At 50.5% G+C, this 22,229-nt stretch overlaps 1 protein-coding gene across 3 annotated transcripts in view; it reads right to left on the reverse strand.

Annotated features, from left to right (window-relative positions):
• Nucleotides 1–22,229, reverse strand: part of Tspan9 (tetraspanin 9) — a 179,629-nt gene that overhangs the window by 106,513 nt on the left and 50,887 nt on the right. Inside the window, exon 3 of one of the 3 annotated variants that reach the window (XM_051155434.1) lies at nt 13,609–13,708. The exons of the other annotated variants lie outside the window; for them this stretch is intronic. The gene's annotated coding sequence lies outside the window, so the exon portion shown is untranslated. The remainder of the gene's footprint in view (nt 1–13,608; nt 13,709–22,229) is intronic. 3 annotated transcript variants of the gene reach the window in all.

Genomic DNA, 22,229 nt, shown 5'->3' on the forward strand with positions numbered 1-22,229 from the left:
CTTCCCATGAATGAGCACATTTTTGAAGACCCCTTTCTGCAAACGCAACTACTGTCAGAAGGCCTTCTTCAACCAGTGAATCTGGAGGGCACAGCTCGGTCCGCAAACCATACGAAACACGCGATATACAATCATGTCTTCATAATATCCTACCCACAAATCCTACAGCCAGCTGAGTCCCACCCTTTGTTTTACAGGTGGAAAACCGAGACCCTGACGAGGATGGCTACTTGCCCAGGGTAACAGCTGGTCAGGGCAGAGCCCGGAGCAGAGGCTCTACTCAAACCCTGTCACTGCCCTTGCCTCTGAGGCCTGGAGACAGGACAAACAACGCTGGGAAAGTAACAAAACGTGCAACTTAAAGAGAGACATACCGAAGAACTTAGATCATGTGTAATTAAAGTGCAAATGTGTTCCACTGCTTGGGGGGACACAGACAGCAGGGCTCTGAGGAGGCCCTGGAGGAGACCCTCACAGTGACAGTGGAGGGTCCACGGGTAAATTCAACATTAATTCTGAATCTGCTGTGTGCCAGGCAAGGCAGGAGCATGTTCCTGGGCAAGATGCAGTTTTTGGAAGAGTTGGCACTTCAGCTAATCCCTGAAGAATGGCTCTAATCCCACCAGGATGAAGGCTTTCCAAGCAAACGGGCCATGTGACCAAAGGCACAAAGGCAGGTAATTTCCAGACCCATGAAGGAAACAGGGAGTTGGCCGCTACATGGAAGCATATGCTGTCTGCAAGGCCCAGTGGGGGACAACCAGGCAAAGGCAGGCCAAGGTCAAATTCTGCAGAGCCTCATGCCACACTGAGGAACATGAACACGGCCTGAAGACAAGCAACAGGGACCCTCTGAAGGCTCCAGGACAGAAGTGTGACACGACCCAAAGGGTTCTGGGGAAAGGTGACTCCAACCACAGCAGTGGACAGCGGGGTGGTCACTTCAGTGGCTCTCCTTTGAGGGACGTGTAGGGTATTAACAGAGAGCACTGAAGGGAGGCCTCCGATGGGTGGTAGGGACGTAGGAGACTGTGTTTCTAGGGGTACGCTCCAATTTATCTTAATTAGGCTGAGCTGAGGAAAGCAAGTGGAGGGAATTCTGTGCAGGCACTGAAAAGCCGCCAACTCCTGGAGCCCGTGTTGTGATCTGGTGCTGACAGCCCTTCATCTCTTCCATTTCTTTTCTTCTTTTTCATACTTTTTAATTTTTTTTTTTTTTTTTTTTTTTTTTGAGATAGAGGGGAGGGGTGGGGGAGGGGAGCGAGACACAATAGAACGGCTGAGAGAACAAAAGCTTTGCTTCTCTTTTGGTGCCTCATTTTTATCAGGGGGTGCAGCTCCCTCGGTACCCTATAATCACATCTCAGGCAGGGATGCAGCCAGCGCCTTACAATTCAGGCATGAATGCATCCTGGACAGCAGGTCCTCCTGCCGATGTCTGCCAGCACAGATCTGATCCAGGGGGGTGGGAAAATGAGGCCTGAGAGTGGAGGAGCTCAAGCTGGTCCCCGTGGGATCCCAAGACACAGGACACCTACAGATGCCGTGTTCTCAGTTGGCCCTGACAACAGCGGCTGCTGCTCTGTGTCCGAGAACCGTGCTGGCTTTTAAACCTCATAGAATACCCTAGGAAGTATCAGTCTCACTACTTTGCAGATGAAGTCGCTGGTGCTCAGTACAGAGATCATAAGGCCCGGAAGTGGAGGCTAAACCCGATCTGTTTAGCTTCAAAACCTACGTCTTTAACCTATGCCATACTTACCTCAAGTATGGGAAACAATAAAGCCCACTCCCTCCTGCTCACCAGCCTGCCAGTAGGCTCCCTGGGAGAGAGTCACATTCAGGAACCACATACAAGCCTGCAGTCGCACAAGGCAAAGTTGGCCTTCGGCTTGGCCAGATCTCCGCTCAACAGGCCCTGGACCAGGCCCCTCTCCTCCAGGGTCCCACATTCTCATTCTCCCCATGTCATCACTGGATCCCTGGACTCCAGTGACTCCTGGAGGTCATATTCAAGTCTCACCTTGATTCTGCACCACTGCTACCCTTGCTCCCTAGCCTGGAAGGATGTTGCCCTGGGCCCAGGATTGAGAATGATGGATCTGTGCCCTGGGGTTAGTCTGCTTTCCAAGCTTCACACCACCATGCTTTCCGCTCCAGAAGCCCTCACATGGCCAAGGCACACCAGAGTCATGTCTTAGGCACAGACACAGCAGGGGAATGCGACCTGTTGTTAATGGAGGGAAATTGGACTTGACACTGTCAGTGATCTGAAACCTCCCAGCTGGGAAAAGCTTTGTTTTTTTTTAATAAATAATAAATAACACAGAATGTTTACTTCCCTCACATGCCATAATTCTTAAGTGTCTCTAGGCTCGTATGTCATGGCTGTCATCTGCGGAAGCCGTGGAGTCATACATGGTGCCTTCAAGTCCCTTCTGCTTCCTGAGGAGCTCAAGGCAGAAAAGCACCTCAGCCAGACACCCCTTTATCTTTTGTGCAGATCTCAGAGGGCTGCTGGGAGGAGAAGCAGGCAATTGCCCCTGAGTGCCTGTGGCAAATACTCACTAACTGCTCAACGGGGACAATTCCCTCATAGCAGAGGGAAACTACCAGACTCTTGCCCCATCTGGTCTTCCCAGATGCCAACTCCTGGCCTCACATGGGTGCTCAGACAGTGCCTAGCTTTACTCAATGGGGCTAGAAAGAGTGGCGTGGTATCACATAGACAGACAGACAGACAGACAGACAGACAACCACTGACACGTTCATCTCCTTATCACCACTGAACAGGAGCAGAGGGAATACTACCGCAGAATATTATCAATCAGGTCCGACAGCTACACAGGGCGAGCGATGATCCACAGAGCATCTCAGAGCATGCATACTGTCCTACTGTGGCTCATCCACAACAGCCTGGCTTCCTCCCACTTGTGCTACTGACGGGGACCTCAATGCTATGAGGACATCGCCTCCCTCTATCTCTATGACTTTATATTAATTTTATTGCTTTATGCTCAGCCTAACAACTTACCAAAAAGACGAAGCCAGGGTCAGAGACCGGCACTCCAAATCCAAATCCAGGAGACAGTTTTAGTTCGGTATGCTTCGTGTCTTTTAAATGTCAGTTGTTTACAATCAGACTAAAAGATTTTACCTGAAAATTAGGAAATTGAAACTCCCTTTGAAAAAACAGAAGATAGCAATGCATTGGTGGTAGACATCTTTAATCCCAGCAGGAGGCAGGAGCAGGTGGGTCTCTGTGAATTTGAGGCCAGCCTGGACTATAGAGCGAGGTCCGGGATATTTAGAGCTACATGGAGAAACCCTGCCTCAAAAACAAACAAAAAAGGAGGAGGAGAGAGGGAAAGAAGGAGAGAGAGAGAGACAGAGAGAGAAAGAGAGAGAGAGAGAGAGGATCCTGGGAACAGAAAGAAACATATAGGTCCCTTAACAGTTCCAGACCCTTGACATAGTTGAGAAATTGCAACTGTGTCCACCAGGTCATGTAAGCACAGGGCTGGGGAAGGCTCTAGAAAGGAGACTTCTCTGTGCTCATGTATGATCACTGGCACCCCAACCCAGGGTACTGATTTCCAGGAAGGACATGGAAAATCAGAGTTTCGCTGAAGGTCCACAGTGGCGGCAACTTCTGCTGCACAGACCTGGAGCCCAGATGCCTGCAGGCACAGAGCTGTGCTTAAGTGTTTATTTAAAACAAAAGAATCATGTTTCCCATTTGGACTTTAAGCACTAGCTCCTCTTTTGCATAGCCAAATATTTGCAATTGTGTACTACAGGTTTGGGCATTGTGCTATAGACCAAGACACAGAGAGGGAGAAAGAGAAATGCGAGTTCTGGCAACGCCAGGCTCACATTCTGATGTAAACAATCGGCGGGCCCTGAAGAGCAGGACTGTGTTAGGAGTGAGACATGTAGCATCCCCAGCTTGGTCCCACTGAGCCACTCTGTATCCCTGCTCTGAGCTCTCAGCCTTGCCTCAAGTTCACTGGCTATCGATGAATGGACTGAGCACGTGGTCACTTCATGCTCCCTGTGGGTGGAAGCTAGCTCAGTTCTCTCCTGTAGTTGTCAGTGGCATCAGACAGGAAAGCAAGCGGGGGGAAAAACCTGAATGACTCCATGGTGTACCTGATCCTAGTACACAGGAGATGAAGGCAGAGGGATGGAGAGTTCAAGTCCATCCTCAGCCACATAGTAAGTTTGAGACTAGACTGGGCTACAGGAGACCTGTGTCAAGCAAACAAATCAAAAAGAATTCCTGGGGGCTGGGAGCTAGCTTGGTGGTTAAGAGCACTGGCTGCTCTTCCAAATGTCCTGAGTTCAATTCCCAGCAACCACATGGTGGCTCACAACCATCTATAACGAGATCTTGTGCCCTTTTCTGGTGTACATGCAGGCAAAACACTGTGTATATATGATAAGTAAATACACCTTAAAAAAAAAAAAAAAAGAATTCCTGAATAAGTCACGCAGCACACCCTCAATATAGACACCCAGGCCAGGAGACTTCAAAGCCAGAGCTACAACAAAAATGCAGTTGCCGGCCTCTAAAATGAGGTCTCTGCCACCAGACTGACTTCCCAAGGGCAGGCTGTGAGGACAGACACTGATCGGACTGTGATCTGAGCTAAATCTGGGGCTGCTCTCAGGCACCTGACTTCCGGCTGGTATTTAACAACCCATAGTAAGCTCTTCCGCTACTCTAGGAAAGAATGAAAGAACGGCTGGGCCTCTCAATTCGTCCTAGAGAAATAGCACAAAGGAGAGTGGGGACAGAGAGCTAAAGAGGCATGTGGACACACATGCATGCACATGCATGCACGCACGCACACACACATGCACATGCACATGTACTGTCACAGCGACATACACACTAATGGATCTTCTGCAACCTACTGGAAAAACACTAGGTGACAGGCATTTAAAAGTCTAATTGTGAGGATTATGGAGCCTGTGGTAGAATAACGAAAAAAGCAAAAAAGACAAAATCCTATCCACATCCTGACTTTGGCAACATGCTCGCAAGCAAACGTGGGCTGAAGGCACCATGGCTTGCCTTGACGGTAGTTTTCGAGGCCTTTTCTCCTGTCTCTTTGGTTTGCATTCTTATTAGAAAGCATGGTTTAGGCAATAATACTTTTCTTAAGAATATGCCCAGCTGCTCCTGACCCTGAAATAAACTAGTGCAATCCAAAAACAGACTGTGGTGAGAGTTAGGTGGGAAATCTTTGCTGCATTTGGGCCTGTGGGAGTGCTACAGGGTCAGGAACAAAGTAAGCATGTCATCAATCAGTCTGCAGACTTGGGAGCTTCAAAGAAGGCATGCTCTGCACCACCCCCACCCACGCTCTATCAAAGGAGGCATAGCATTCCAGTGACCACAGACTTCTTGCCACCCTGGGGTCCCCACCCACCACACGCACTGGACCCTCTATGGCTCTGTGATTTACACAGTGGTTTCCAAGTGTGTCTTCTGATGCCACGGGAAGGAAAGAAAGTGACTCTGACTACAGCCTCCAGGCTAGAGACAGCCCAGAGCAGCAGCAATCTCACACCCATGGACCCACAGTGATGCCATGGTCCATCCCAACCTCTATGGGTCCCCACGAATGCCCTTTATTCATTCTTCTCAAGATACATTTTGTCTCTGCTGCTGGGGCCTCTGAACAGAGATGGAGGCAGAAGGACAGGGAGATGACCAAGGGTCAGGAGGATACCAAAGCATCAAGCCAGTCCTCTGGCAAAGGCTTGATGGGTAGGCAAGAGAGGAGCTGGGTGTTGGTGTTGGGGGCATGTGGACAGCCAGAAGAACTGATGCTGCAATGGCTTCCTGGGTGGCTGAGCACGGAGGGGTGTGCACTGGCAAGTGCCTTTACTATGCACTCTGGGAAAAAAAAAAAAGCCGGTGCCTCAGCAAACAGAAAGAAACTTCCTTGCCTCCAGTTTCCAAAGAGATCAGACTCCCCAGGGACAGATTTCCCACTAGGAAGTCCCTGAAGATGAGGGTAGGAGGAGAATGAAAGCTCCTTGAGAGCTGAGAGCTGTCGGAGCCAAGAGGCCCAGTCAGACCTCCATCCAGCAGGCTTTTTATTTGCAAGCAGATTCACTTACACCAGACTGCCAGTGTTCCTCTTCAATTCTACAGGCTGGCTCAAGTTTGTTGGTTTTTGTTGTTGTTGGTTTTGTTTTTGTTTTTGTTTTTTTGTTTTTTTTTTTTTCCTTTGGGGGTACAGAAGAAAGACGTTATGGTGGAAGGGAGAGAGGGTAACGCCATTCTTTGCCCTCCCAGTTGGTTCAGTATCTGGGCGTGTAGAACCAATTCCTAGGAATGGGCATCTGAGTGGCAGCCACCAAGGGTAGGAAGGGGGCAGCAGTGGAGCTGGTCAGGTCATTAAACCATTGATGGACATGTACAGCCCTGTGGGCCACCCAGCTGGCTGCATCTGCCCTAAGAGGAGGTAGGAGGGAAGGGCTTGAACAGGCCAAAGGGGACCAAATGTGAAGGCGGGGTGGCAGCCCACAGCCCCTCCTGTATGTAGGCAATCCCAACCGGGGGTTATTTCCAGGCACTTTTCCTGTGAGAAAAGAATGGCAGGAATGCAGTGTGGCCAAGACCCAAATCCACCCTGCCGTGGGCTTGGTGCCCACTCCGATGACGTACTGGGGGGCTGGCCTCCAGAGCCTGGAGTCAGAAAATCTCCTCAAGGGATTCAGTGGCAGCCAGAACGCATGGCATAGGTAACACAGCATGAAAGCTCCCTCAGAGCTGAGCACATGCAACGGGGATGTACCCATGTGCACACACGAAAACAATACGCGCAAACAATCGCGTGTTCTGTGGGTGTGTGACAGTGCACTACAAACTACATGGAAAGGTGGCCAGAAACACTCCTGGATTTTATGGCTCTCCGGGGACTCATCTCCAGGAAGTACTAGCAACTGCAATCCAATCATGTCCCTTGGCTTGAGAAGCGGGCTGGAGACTGGGGACTGTGCAGGAGGAGGAAGAACTTCATGGGGAAAAAATGTTGACAGAGTTTAATGTCAAGCGGAGGACGAAGGCTTGGGTGAAGGCAGCTTCCTGAGAAAGTGGGCATGCTGAGCACTCCGGCCACGTGTCCAGAGCTGTGCAGGGAATATTGAGTTAAAGGGCACACACAGGAGAGAGCTGGGTCCCCAAAGGCCAGAAGGAGCCTGGGGTAGTGAAAGGGTAGTATTCACCCCCTCTCTCCTGCAGTGCCTAGAACTTGGCCCACTGGAGTCTGCCCGTATGTGGGAATTAACTAACTTGACCACCCCCAGCTAAGAAGGGCTCAGCAAGCCTGAGAACTCCAAATACATACTGTCCTCATCAAAAAGACCCAGTAAAACAGGGGTGAAGAGAAGCTAGTGTTCACTGAGCAGCTAGCATGAGCCAGCAGTCTGGACGCCTCACACTACTGGCAAGGACTGGGGACTCAAGAAATGACTGGAGTCACACGGCAGAAACCAAGACCAACGCCGGGTCCGTTTGCCACCCCCACCTTCCACCTGGAGTTCTGTGACCACTTATCCAAAAGTAAACACTTCTTCGCTTCCCTTAAAGAACAAAACAAAAGAGCAAACAAATAAAACTCCCTGGTGCTATTGGTCAAGTCTGTCTCCCTGGACATCTCTTGTCCCTCAGGTAAGAACCAGGTAAACACACTAGCCCAGTGTGGGTCCCCAGCAGCCCACCTCTCACACTGTATTTTAACTTGTCTGTCTCACAACTAGACCATGTACCACTCACGCTGCCTGCAGCCTCTGGCCTGAGCTGTATCTAGAACACCAATGACAGTCGCGAAGTACAGAATGCGTGCACAATGGCTCAGCGAACAACGGCTCCTCAGAAGATGGCGCGTTTCAGTGCACACTCTCATGAAAATCTACTTCCCTGGAGGTTCCTCCTGGAAGGTGGGATGGCTGGCCCAGCCCAAAAATGTCTCTGCATGAAAATCATCGGCGCAGGTTTTCAAGATGCAGGGTGCAGGCTCAGAGGATCTGGGACAGGGGCCCAGGAATCTGAATTATTGACAAGCTTCCCAGATGTCTCCAACTCAGAGCCAGACCTGGAATTACTGATGTCTATTCCTTGACTGACAGTCGTTCGATCCTGTGTTTGGACTAGGTAAAACTAAGAAAGAGAAACAAACAAGCAAGCAAACAAACAAACAAAGCCTCTTCTACACGGAGCCTTTCTTCCAGAGGCCTTAGGTCAACCTCTTCCACAGGGTGCTGCTATCTGTGGGAATGGTGCTGATGGCCACATGTCCCCAACACTGCGGGTAGACACGGTGAGGTCTGGTCAGCAAAGAGTTCTTTCTCTCCTCTTTTCATCTTACCCTTGAGTTCAGGGAGAATCCAAGATCCTTAGAGTCTTCAAGGACAAGGTTTCAGGAAATACAACAGGGCCAGACACACAGATGATGGCGATGCCCAATCAGGCTGCTATCCGACCCCATGCAAGGCTGGGACAAAATGTCCCTGTCCTGCAGGCCACACGCCTAAGTCTGACCTGCACACACACTTAGGCCAGTGCACCAGGAAGAAGAAAGGCCCCAGGCCTTTCCTCGCCAGCCCGTTCATTCATACATTCATGATAATACAGGAACACTGTGCGTGCCAAGCCATAAAGAGCCAGAAGATGAAGGAAGAAGTTATCTAGTCACATTTTCTTTCAAGAAGAGAGCTGACCTTCCAGAAAAACAGATGCTATGAAGCTGAAAGCTTAGCAACCACACCCCATGATCTACCCAAGAGCCTAGGGCAGAAACCCCCTGAAGCCTCCTCCCTCTGGAGACACATCCCCCTAGAAGCGGGAGCCAGTTACTTCAGCCAGACACATGCAAGAGGCCCCTCTTCTCCTCGCCTCCCCCCACCACCCCCACCTCGGCCCAAGCCTTGGCTGAGATTGATGGAGCCAGGACAGCTGCAGCAGAGGAGGAGGGGCTGGGGTGCACAACAGCTGGACGGAGGGAGGGCCTCCCCACCCCCCACCCGCCGGGCTGGGCAGAGTCCCAGCCAAGCCAGCACTGGAGAGGAAAGAGAAACTAGGGTCTCTCGTCTGTACATGGCTTCTTAAGGGTGGAATGTGAGCACTCGACTCCATTTTGACCCTGCTCCTCAATCCCTCCTGGTCCTTCACAGGCAGGCAGGTTTCTGTGGATTCCACAGAAGAACAAGGCCACTTGGGAGTAAGCTACATGCCTACGAGCCTGGAGCAGCAGCCCTATGAGAGACCATGCCCTCTCATACATCCTGCAGCACCCACCTTCTCCCTCAACACCCCCACCCTCCACCCCCATAGCCCTTCTACTCACCAGCTAACCCTAGGCCATGGAGGAGAAAAACCAGGACCCTCGCCTGCAGACAAGAAGGCAGATGGCAATGCAACAGCCTTGCGGTATGAGTGGATGGTGGCCTGAGGGTCAGGAGACATGGTTCTGCCACAAATCAAACTTGGGAATCTTTACAGACTTAAAACCAAGTATCAGTGCCCCTCTGCAGCTTCAGTCTCCAGGTCCCCTGGTGCCAAGAAAGGCTGGCCACGGAGCAGCCCTAGAAATCAGAAGGATGGTATGCTAGTGCCCACTATATGGTGGGCCTCGGTTTCCACATTTGTTGAATGACTGCTCTGAACTTGGGTTTGTTTCCTCTGATCCTATAAATTCATACAGTCATGACCACAGAGGCAAGCGCCCTGAAGGCCTTTCTTCTAAGGAGTCCCCCTTGTAATGGCCTGCCTGTCTCATCAGTGTCTCCCACACAAGAGAGGCACTTGTTACTATGCCCCGGGGCCAAGCCTACACTCAGCCTCCAAGTGTGTCTAATCAGACTGAGGGCACCCTTTATCATCCTGCATAGGACACCATGTGTACACTCTAGTGATGAATACACATCCCACATCCCACGTCCATGAATGTGCTGTGAAGGCGCCTCACACCACAGGTGGGTCAGTGCATGGTAGCACTGCCATCGAGGATGAAGCAGGTGGCCAATTACATTTACACTTTATTAACCAAAAGTAAATGAAATGTAAGAAGAAAGCCAGCGCTTCAGGCACACTATATGCACTGTAAATGCTCGCAACATGCCAGAGAGCACGCAGAACAGAGGCATGTTGCTACAGGCGTGGCACAAGATGCTCTCCACAGGGGCAGAAAACTCCAACACAGCCCGCATTGAACTTGGAAGGGGACGCAGTGAGAAGGAGCCGGTGGCAGACCTGAAGGAGAGAGATATCTCCAGCATTCAGAGTCCTGCAGGCCCATCAACCACCCTCTTTACCAAGGATCTCTCTGGCTCCCACACCCAGCAGGACACAGCAGGCAGCTGTCACATCGCACTTCATTTTTGGGATGCACGGGATGCCTGACATTCTCTCTAACCCCTGGCAGACTCCCGGCCTTTCCTAGCTCAAGGTCTGCATCTTGTCCGGGTACCACCTTCTGCTGCCGGGTAATGCTCCATCCACAACCTGCTTGGCTTTGGGCTGGAGTGGGAACTGCATAGTTCCTGGCTTTCTCCTACCTCCAGCCCAGATCCACAACTCACGCAGAAGGGAAAGAAAGAGAAGGAATAGAAAGCACCTGCCATATTCAAGGCATCACAAGGTCCCTTCCTTTACATGATGCTCCCAAAAATAGAACAAGTGTGGTAAAGCCTTTTGTCCAGACCCAGAAACTGAGGCTCAAAGAAGGGAGGGTGACTTGTGGGAGATAGTACCAGGATGCAAATGAAGAAATGTCTAGCTTCAAGCCAACAAGGCATCACACCTTCAGAAGCTATGCGGCCTCTGATAAAGCACATGGGCATCACCATTCCTCCTCCAGTGGTCCCACAACAGAGAAGCATCAGGGGCAGGCACAGTTCGCCTTTCTGGCCAACAACAGTCCAGAATCCCAGCCTTGAGGAGGTATGGAAAGGCCCCTGCACCATACCCCATGGAGGAAAAGGAGGGAGGACGGAAGAGAGTAGAGGAAAGCAAAGACCAAGGCACAGGGCAGTACAGAGGCTCTTGAACTCTTGAGTCTGGTTGTTATTAATTATGTGTGCAGCGGTTTGTCTAAGGCCATCTTCCTCACAGCTGTGCTCCCAACACAGTAGGCACTTAATTAGCACCTGTAAATGGGGCAGCAAAGGGGGAAAGGGGAAGGGAGAGAGAGACAGGTGATAGATGGAAAGACAAAACCAAGGACAAGAGACAAGGAAAAAGCCCTTTCTTCTGCCTTTTCAAAGACCTCGATTTCCTTGGGACCTCCCTTACCTTTGCTCCCTGAGGGGAGGAGTCACCACAGAGAGCCTGTCCTTCCCCAGCAGGCTCTAGCCTATCACTTGGCCCCTTGGCCTGCCCCCTATTAGCCACAGCTCTGATCTGATTGTGACTACAGATCATAATCTAGGCAATGGCGAGGGTGGGAGACACTGAGAGATCCTCTCATCCAAAGCTCTTACTTTGAAGATGACAAGATTGAGATCCAAGAGGGGACCTGGCTAGCAAACGGGGGTCAGGGGTGGGAAATGTGGCTTCAGAGTAGAGGACAGTTTCTTGTGCTCATGGCTGCAGGACTTGAGTGCCCAAAGGTTCACTGCTAGACTAGGCTGGGAGCCGGCAGCCATCTGTCTCCAAGGCCTGCCAACAAGCCTTCCCTCCCATGTACCCTAGGTAATGCAGCCCACCACAGGTGATCTCAGAATACCGCACCAGGGGAAGGGCCTGCTGGCCATGGCTCCAGCCTTTAATTTCCGATTTCGCAGCCTGACCCCCCTAATGGTCTGGGCCCTTTCTGCTCTGGCCCCAGTTGGTCATACATTACCTTAGCTGATGCCAGCCATGCCTTCCCCCAGCCATCTGGACAGAGAAATGAGCAAAGAGCAAGGCAGGATGATCTTGGCAGAGGCCTGCTGGGAAGCCACAGACACCTGGTCCCTACCCTGCCTGCCCTTGCTGTGAACGTGCTATTGGGATACAAGGTAGTAAGACAGCATTTTTTTTTTAAAGTATCTCAACTTCCTCTTACATAGTTTAGAATCTTCTACCCAAAGGCAACAAGATATGCTGACGTGGGTGTTCCTCTGGCCCCTCCTCCCCAGTATAAAGACAACACTTACCAATTCAAGTGAAACATCTCTGAGGTACACAATGGCCCCTATCCTTACAGAAGTACTCAATCAAATCTGTATGACATAAAACAGCCACTTCCCAAATGACAGAGCTGCCAGGGGGGCAACGGCGGGCAAAGGCAGCAAGGAAGGAGGAGCTAGGGCAGTCACCACAGGAGCGCGGCCAGTGTGACCAGAGGTCCTGAGCAGAGTGAACCACACACCCACGCATGCCCCAGGCTGCCTGTGCTCATGAGAAGGGCACAGGGAGAACCTTAGGAATGAACTAGCTATGTCAAACGAGGAGCAAGCGCTGCTAGAAGGTGCCCTCAAGCTGTGCAAGGCAAAGGACACAGGGTGCAGTGCTGAGGTTTGGGGACAAGGGAAGGGGGTGAGGACCCTCAGAAGGGACTGTTCAAACTCCAAGCCTTTAGTATCCTCATTTGGCCCAAATGCAGAATCACACAGAGCACAGCCCAGGTCACGCAGGGGTGTGGAACTTCACAGAGCATAGTGACTGAGAGGCCTGGGGATCTTGCCATCCAAGGGTTCAAATGCCAGAAAATATGGGGGACTTGTTACTCACACCTCCGCACCCGACATCTTTTGACAGTGAGTGAATTCCTATCCGCAAGGGATGGACAAGCAATATACCATCAGATGCTCCGCCAGATCCTTCAACACCTAACACCTTAAACAACAGAATTCGTGCCTCACAGTTTTAGAAGCTAAACAGCCCAGATGTCTACAAAGCCAGGCCTCTGTGAAACTGCCTGGAGAGCCTCCTTCCTAATTCTTTCAGATGGGGATGTAGCTGGCAGTCCTTAGCAGACAAATCCTCTTTGCCTCCATCATCAAATGGCATTCTCCCTACGCGTCAGTGTCTAACTTTCTCTCTTAGATGAATACTAGTCATCAGCTAATCCAATATAACCAACCCTACAGGATCTCGGTTCAGCTTGATTTTTGTCTCTAAAGAGCCTTATTCTAAATTAGAAAGCGCACCCAGGCTCCAAGTAGATATCGATGCAAACAGAGGGCACTGTTCAACGCACTATCAAAAGACGTCAGGTGTGGTTGATTTGAGTAACATGTTCCCCCAGATTCTCAGGCATTGGAATACTTGGTCCCCAGTTGCTGGCCCTGGTGTGGGTGCAGCCTTGCTAGAGGAACTATGTCACCGGAAGCAGGTTTTGAGAGTTTAAAATCTTGCACCATGTCACATTTTCTCTCTCTGCTTGTGTTTTGAGATGTGAGCTCTCGGCTGCTCCAGCCATCACGCCTGCGTGTTACCACACTTCTGAGCCATGAGCATAATGGACTCTTATCCCTGTGGAACCATAAGCACAAACTAAACCCTTCCTTCCGTGGGCTGCCTTGGCCATCGTGTTTTATCACAGCAAGAGAAAAGTAACTAGTACATCAGGTATCCAGAACCCCAAGCTCCAGCCCCAAACCTACCTCTGACCGCCTGGGTCACCTGAACTGGATCCCCTCAGTCACTCTCCTCAGTGAGGGGACAGCTTGGATCTGATAGTCCAAGTTCTCGCCAGCTGCAAAGCTGCCAAATTAAAAGCAATTAAAAATCAGCACAAACTCACAATTTTAACAATATAAACAGAAATAAACAGAGATGCACGCATGGCCTTGTTGGCAGCCATGTGTCTCCAGGCTCTGTTCTCCTGGGAGCTCTGGAAGCAGTGAGACCCTGGCGTCACTGAGCAAGCTCGGGTTTGCCTCCTGCTTTCTAAATACCATTCTCCAACAGGAGCCAGGGCTTTTTAAGAGCAATGACCAAATCCAGGTTTGTAAACACTGGTCTCCAGCAGAAACAGGGATCCTTACAGCATGACAGGTTCCAGGGACAGGGCATGAATCTAGAGTTTTCCTCTGCAATGCCTGAACGTAAGCAGTGCTTTAAAAATAAAACAATAGGAGCAGTGTTGGTTCAAAAGGTCACAGGCGCCAAGTGAAAGATGTCTCAATGACTACAGCAAGAGCAACTGGAACAAAATAGGCAACTATTCACCCAGAATCCAGAGAATAAATGTTGTGTTTATTATGTATCACTTGTCCGTGCTTTTTATTGTGTTATATATTTATGAGTCTGTAATGATAAGAATAACTAAGTGAATAAATAAATAAGAGGGAAAGGACAGTTCCTTCCAGAATTACAATTAATAAATGCAGAACAATGAAGTAAACAGAAAATTACATTTATACAAACACCACTGTAGCAGGCAACACAGTTGATGGATTAGCTGAAATTAGTGGGTGAAAGTCCAAGGCACAGCTGGGTGTTTGTCTAGTGTCAGAAGTATCTGCTCCTGCAAACCCTTATTAATTTCAGAGAAAAAAAAAATTACAGCTCTATAAGTGCAGGCACCGGGTGGCATCGCCTCCTCCTTGTGACCAAGGGTGACATCATCAGTAATAACACGGGCCTCGTGGCCCCCTGATACTGTACTCTGAGGAGGGCAGTGTCACTGTTGAGGGGTTGTGCACCAAATGTATGATTTCAATCTCTTCATGAGAAAGCGAGACACACTCAGAATGACAACATCTAGGGTGCTGACCAGGCCTTTCAGTCATCCAAAGTCATGGAGAGAAAGAAAACCTGAGGAACTGAGGCAGGCTGGGACTGAGAAAGACCCAACAACTAAATGCAATGTGCAATCTTGAGCAAGAAAGGATGTCTGTGTGAAGAGAAGTTCAAATCAGGTGTAGGGTTAGTTAGTAATATTGCACTCTTAACATGCTGGCTTTCAAAATCATAGAAAGTCAGGCTTCTTAAACAACGGGCTGTGACTGAACCCCACATACAAATGAACATTACAGGGGCTGAAAAGACTTTATAAATTCACACTGTCCAAAAACTAATTCAAACTGAAATTTGTAATGGATCCAAGGTGATTCTGGTGGAGCTCACTCCAGGTGCATCATGGGACTTCCCTGCAGCCTTGGATCAGAACACCGGACATGCAACGTGACCTGCCACACCACAGGACACCAATGAACACTGCCTGCAGCATCTCTGCTAAGAGCCAAGACCCCTGAGTTCTGTGAGCCACAGTGTTTGCACATACGTACAACACTGTGCGCTCCTACAGAAACATAATAGTTTAATTACAGAAAACAAAGACTTTGCATGTTTTCCTACTGTCACTCCTCAGTGCCTAAGTATCAAATTAGCATATCTCTGAATTGTGTTGCACTAAGCATGTTTGGTTTTTAAAAATTATTCTTGGAGTTGCTGCTTTGAGTGTTGTATAAAATTGTGATTTTTGGTTTAGCATTTCCAACAACTTCTCAAATAGGTCTCAACAGACTTCTGCAGGTTTCATGCTACGTATCTGTGTGAAGCAGCGTTCTCAGCATTGACGATCATTAAATCCAAATATCGATCAACTCTGAAAAACACTGAGGATCTCTGTGTCTCGCAGCATCAAATATTCCACCACGATGTAACTCTTTATGGAAAAACACACAAGCTCATCCAACTCATTAGCATGCAAATTTGCTATTGTCTTTAATAAATGATAAAATATGTATATTAACAATCATCTTGAAATAAATTTAACATTCATTGTCAGTAAATGCTTGATTTACATACTATATGCCCAGGATCATGTAAAAATTTCCCTGGCAGAAATCGGTTATGAGTGGGAAAGCTTCAGAAGCCTTGATAAAGTGCTTTTTTATTTTTATTTACTTATTTATTTATTTATTGGTTTTTTGAGACAGGGTTTCTCTGTGTAGCCTTGATTATCCTGTACTTGCTTTGTAGACCAGGCTGGCCTCAAACTCACAGCGATTCTCCTGCCTCTCTTGATAAAGTGTTAACTACAACCAAAAGAAGCAAGGTGCACAGAGTGTGTGCCACATGGATGCCATACGCATGCAGCAGGATGCATAATATAATTATACATATGCATGCTACATGCATCTGCAGACGTTCTGCCAGACAACAGGAGCATGGGAGCTTTGGAAGTGGGCATGGTTGGTGGGGATGGGGAGGGGAGAGGGAAAATGGTCTTTTTTGCTCTTTCAGGCAACTTGCTGAGGCACGGATCCGATTTTCACACAAGGATTACTAGATTACACTCCTCACCACAGGCAGCTGTCCCTGTCAAATCAATAATCATCACCTTACATTTATATATCACCTTTCATCCCACAGCCCTTTTTTCCTATGGCTAGGACCAGCCCGGGAACAGCTTCATGCCCTCTCAGAAAGGGGAGTGGGAAGAGGGAGGGAATAGCTTGTGCAGAGGGACGCAGCCTGAACCCTGTTGGGTTGCCTGAAAGCAGGACTGGAGCCCCAGGAGAGAGAACACACCACCACCACCACCACCACCACCAAGAGGGGAGACTGTGGGGTGTGGTACCGTATGAAAGATTGGTCTGGGCAAGGGAGAGAACAGACACAGCCAAGGCTGGACCCCACTGCCCCCAACCAGCCTCCCCATGCCCATCCCCACCCCCACCCCTCACCCCTGCAGCCAGGGCTGCACCAGCCCAGCAACAGCAGGCAGATGATGGCTCTCAAGCTTGGGTAACTGAAAGTGGAAGGGTGTCACCTACGTGCAGCTGTCTCAACTCAAAAGACATGCATGTCAGGGGTTATCCTAGGAGCTTCCCCACAGGAAAGCCTTGAGCACCAAACCCAGTTATTCATGTACCAGTCAGGTGGGGAAAGTGGGAAACTAGAGTCCTACAAATTCCAAAGAGAGAAGCCATGCGGTCTCCTAGTCACTGTCACAGGTCTCCTTCTGAGCACGGTGGCACAGCTCAGCCTCGGCCTTAAGCAGCTGCCCACTCAAGGTTGTGCCTTCTCAAGGCAGTAGCTTCTTCCAGTGAGGCACTGCTCCCACAAAAGAGAAAGGAAGCGAGGCCCCAAGGCATGGTGGAGTCAGGCTGGAGCTGCAGATGAGGGACCCGATCCAAAAGGTACATCCAGACCACTAACCCTGTGCTGCACAAACACCCAGACACCACACCGAATCCACATGCCTGCCTCTGCTCAAAACAGAATGGGCTGGCCGCCACCACCATCATGAAAGCCAGAAGCAAATAAGGGCCAGGGCCTCGGAAGGAGAGGCCATGGGTGATGGGGTCACACCAGGCTTCCGCAAGGACACGGGGGTCCTGGTCCTGGTAGCCCTGGGGAGATGAGTGGAAGTAAACAGCACAGAAGAGGGGGCAGGAGGAAGGGAGTGGCACCAAGACACACAACATCCTGAAAGCATGGAGGTGAGCAGAACACCCATCCGTCAGTGCCATGCTGGAAGTGGAGGGGACCAGTTGCAAAAGCCATTGAAGTTGTGCTAAGCAGAGGGGCTGGCTCTCATTCAGATGCCCCTGTGGGACCCAAGGCTCAGAGGACTACAGAGGTCTGGGCACTAAGGAGCTAGTTTAAAGTGAACAGGAGAGGGGTTTTGGGTTTGGTTGTCTGGTTTTTTTTTGTTTATTTGGTTTTGTTTTTGTTTATTTTGATTTTTCAAGACAGGGTTTCTCTGTGTAGCCTTGGTTGTCCTGAACTCACATTATAGATCAAGCTGGCCTCAAACTCACAGTGATCCACCTGCCTCTGCCTCCCAAGTGCTGGGATTAAAGGAGTGTGCCACCACGCCCAGCAGCTTTTAAACTCCCTCATGGCAGGATATTTGAGAGCTGGCAGAGTTTTCTGAAGCATGGGTCACCTTGGATAACACAAAACCCAGCCCATTCCTCTGGTCAGAACCCCAAAGGCCACTGAATCTCACAGTACCCTTTGACCTCTAGCATAGACTCCCACGTTCCCCTCTGACCTCTATTAACCTATCACATTCCATCACTTTCCACCAGCCTATGCCAGTCTTTACAGCACCAGGCCTTTATGCCATACTCGCCGCTTTTCCAAACCTTCTAAGTGACCCCAGCTTCTGTTTAACTTCCTATCATAGACTTCACATCTCTACTGGTCCACAACACTTGGCCATTCTTCCCTCTGTCCTTTGCCTGGGACCCAGTACATCCTTGAGCCGTTATACACGAAACCCCAAAACTACGTCTACTAGCTTGACTAGACTTGCTCTAGGTCCTCCTACACTTCACCCCAAAACCTCCATGGGGGGAGTCTTTCACCATCAACTCCAGAATACTTTTTTCATTTACAGGCCAGTTACATGCCTTCTTCATTTAGGATGCCCCACTGCCCCCACACACACAAGTAGTCCAAAACTGACTCTGGCCCTTCATTGTAAAAGTCCTCAATGTCCTAAAATGCCAGCACTGTCTCCTCAGAAGCCCTTCCTACCTTGAGGGACTGTTCCTGTGACTTGGAATGAATGGCAGGAGTGGCACTTTCTCAGCCCATCTAGGCAAGAGGTAGGCTTTTTTCCCTGGGTTAACCCATAGCTCCCAAAGCCTAGGACAATACATTTCTTACCACTTAAAATCCTAAAGATTTTCTCAACAGCTTCACTGTCCTGTATCCTGTTCCATAAGACACACCCTCAGTTTCAACAGCATCCCCAGAGAGTTCAGTAGGTGTGAGACACCTAAAACCATGGCTAATCCAGAGCTGCCCCAGAAAATACCAACCCGCAGTGCCACAGCCATTGTCCATGCCAGGGCACTGCCACGGCCACTTCATGACATCCACCTCCAGGCAGTGCTGGTGGCTTCCCTGAAATGCCTACCCTTCTATGACCCAAATAAACAGGTATTCCCCATGTAAGAAGAACTAAGAGAGCTTGGTGGAGCACGCCTTTAATCCTAGCACTCGGGAGGCAGAGGCAGATGGATCTCTGTGAGTTCGAGGCCAGCCTGGTCTACAAAGTGAGTCCAGCCTAGCCAGGGCTGTTACAAAGAAACCCTGCCTTGAAAAACAGGAGAAGAAAAGGAGGAGGAGGAAGAGGAGGAAGACAACAACCAAGAGCCACGGTGATGCAGGGGCAAGTTCTGCAGCAAGGACCTGGCCAGCCAACCAGCTGGCACCTATAGAGACAGAGTATGACCTATGGCCCACAGGTAACCTGCAGGAGTCAGGAGTCAGAGATTCATCAGTTGTGAGAGGTGAGAGAAGCCACCTGAGGGGTTCAGGGAGTCAAGATGATCCCTACAGCTAACAGTTAAGACATACACCAAGAATGAGCAGGAGGGAGAACAGAGGTGGGAAGACAGTCACCATCCCCAAGTCACCCCAAGCCAGAGCCAGGCTGCAGAGAGAACATAACACACACACACACACACACACACACGCACACGCACACGCACACGCACACGCACATGCACGTACGCACACATACACACAGTAGAGGGACACCACAGGGTAAGGCTGGGCCCTCTTGGGGGAGTGCTGAGAAAAAAGAAATCTAACTCAAGCAGGTCACTGCTCACCCAACACTTGGGCAAAGACTACTCTCCTCAACCTCAGACATATGGGGTTGGGGGGGAGAGCAATGTTCTGAGCCTTTTTTTCCCTAGACACTCCCCCACCCCCACCCCCATGCCCTGCAAAAAGAAAAAGGACCATGAAGCTGAAATCTGAGAAGATGCCAGGGGGCAGCGGGAGGCAATTTACAGCTGGGAAAACTGAGCCCTTGGCCAGATGTGGGCCCTGGGCAGGAGGGAGGGGGTGGGCTAAACTCTGTGCCTAAGTACCGAGAAGGGCTCCCTGTCTCGGGTCACCAACAGCCAGGCCTGGATCTGAGGCAGAGTGAGCTTAGAGCAGAGCAGAAAGGCAGGGCAGGGACCAGGACCTCCATGTCTTTGGGTCTGGTGACTCAAAGACATCAACCAGGGCAGGGCCATGGGGAGCAGGGTTGGAGAAAGGGAGGCAGAGAAAGAAAGAAACCAAGTGGAGAGGTTGGGAGGAGGCATCTTGGCTCCAGCTGAGGCAAAGGGGTTCTTCCCACGCAGGGATCCCTGACATGGCCAGCCAGAGAGACCCTGCTCACTAGACTTCACAGCCTCCTGAGCACAGTGGGCATCAGGCTGTGTCCCATCACAGGTATGCCCACCTCCAAGGCCTCTTGCTGCACTGGACCCCTGAACAAGGGCTAATCCCGTTCCAAAGCCAGAAGCCAGAAACCCACCAAGCACTACCTGTCACCACCACCACAGGACAGATGAAAGGGCCAAGAGGCCAAGAGAGGGCAAGAGACATCCTGGAAGTCACACAGCCAGTGACTAAACTACCCTCCTCAGCAACACAGCTCAGCTAAGGAAACAAAGCTACCCAAGGCTGGGAAGGAAAGGGGGAGTAAGTCAACCCCCCTAAAGAGATGCATGCAGAAATCCCTCTGACAAGTGATGGAAATTATTTCCATTGGAAAAAAAAATTAATGAAAAACCCTCCCTTACCAGACCCCAGGGGTATTTGGCTGTAAGCTGATGTAATAGGGAGAAGAGAGGCCAAGGGGAAGGAGCCCCCACCCCCACCCCAGCATGCCTTCTGCCAGAAGCACAACAGGGAAGCTGCAGCTGGAGTTGGGGGGACACAAGCCAAGCAGGATGTTGGAGCCTTGGAAGTAGGCCTAACGCAGCCAAGCTGGCTGGCTGAGAGGAAAGCAGCAGCCTTTGAAATGGCAACGCACGGGGGAGGGGATGCTCCCCTGAGCCCCATGTGCAGGCGAGCCTGGGGTGGACATAGGCACCAGTACAAAGCCTGTGAACGACAGCAGAGAGTGTCTATGGAGAAGCCGGCATGGATAATGCCACTTGGGGAGGCCACGTGGAAAGGGGTCCCAGGCAGAGACACTACCACAGATAGGCCTGGGGTGGCAACACTAGCTTAGGAGGCCAGTTAGGCCTGCAAAAGGGCACTCCAGCACACACTGTCCTCCCCTGCCAAATGCCTTCACAGCACCACTGACCAGAGGAAAGTTCTAGCAGCTGGGACTGACTGGTTGCTCCACCTGGGGTCCCACGCCAGCCTCCAGTTTGGGATACAGACTAGTAGGACGCTTGGAGGTGGTAGGTGGGGGTAGCAACAGATGTGTCCCCATCTCTGACATCTGGGTGAGGATTGCTCTTCCACCCACCAACCCTGTCATGCGCAGCTCAGCAGCTTACTTTTGAAATTTTGAACATACCCTTGACCTCTCTGAGCCTCACGGGTCTCAGGAGGACATCCCAGTCCTGAACACAAACTACAGAAAAGACACAGTGAGCCCCTGAAGCCAGGAAAACAAGAAACAAGAAACAAAAAACCCTACAGACACAGGGCCGAGGCTCAGAGTAGTGAAGGATGAAGCTGAGATGGTGGTGCATGGCTTGGCACCCTGTAGGACCAGGCTAGGATCTAAAGCTATGTGTGACCACGACCAGCCGTGGGCAGCGGGATACAGTGCTGCACACCCAGGAGCTGTTGGAAGCAGAGCCCGCCCACATCTGGATTTAGGCTGAGCTTCCTGGGAGTTTGCTATCGCTGTGTGTGCCTGCTGCTGGAGATCATGTCCCTGGCCTTAGACTGCTGCTCTTCCCAGGCTAGCCCCACCTCATGCATGACCCTTCCCTTTCCTCAGAAACCCTGTTCCCTGCTTCTGGCTCCCATACAGCCCTGAAAGCACAGCTGGGATGCACTTGACTGCAGCAGCTCCCTCCAAAGGGCTTGGCCACATGTAGGGTGCTCAAAGGCCACATCTAAACGTGGGACAGTGCACTGAGTCAGCCGCTTCTCAAAAAAAAAAAAAAAAAAAAAAAAAAAAAGGCTGCTGTGGCTTCACTCCACCCAGCCTTGCCTCAGAACCATCCTTGAACCTGTGACAAATGGGATTTGAGTCCCAAGCCATTCGAGTGACAGGTCAGTGAGGCAGAGGCAGAGGCTGGCAGAGCTAGATTGACTAATACAACCTGCTGGGGAAACCAATAGGGTTCCTGCTACCATCTAGTGGCCAGCACACAGAAGAACAGGCACCACACAGAGGCCACCACACAGGCCACCAAGACGTTCAGTGACCATATCCACTTCCCCAACAAGCCTGGACTAGGACTAGGCAACTACCAGGTGAAATAGAACCTAGGCAGGAGTCATGGGTGCACGACAAAGAAAGTACAACACCTGCACAAAACACAGTGTCTGCTGGCTCTCCATC

The sequence above is a fragment of the Acomys russatus genome, chromosome 13 (genome assembly GCF_903995435.1).
Source record: "Acomys russatus chromosome 13, mAcoRus1.1, whole genome shotgun sequence".
Classification (NCBI taxonomy): domain Eukaryota; kingdom Metazoa; phylum Chordata; class Mammalia; order Rodentia; family Muridae; genus Acomys; species Acomys russatus.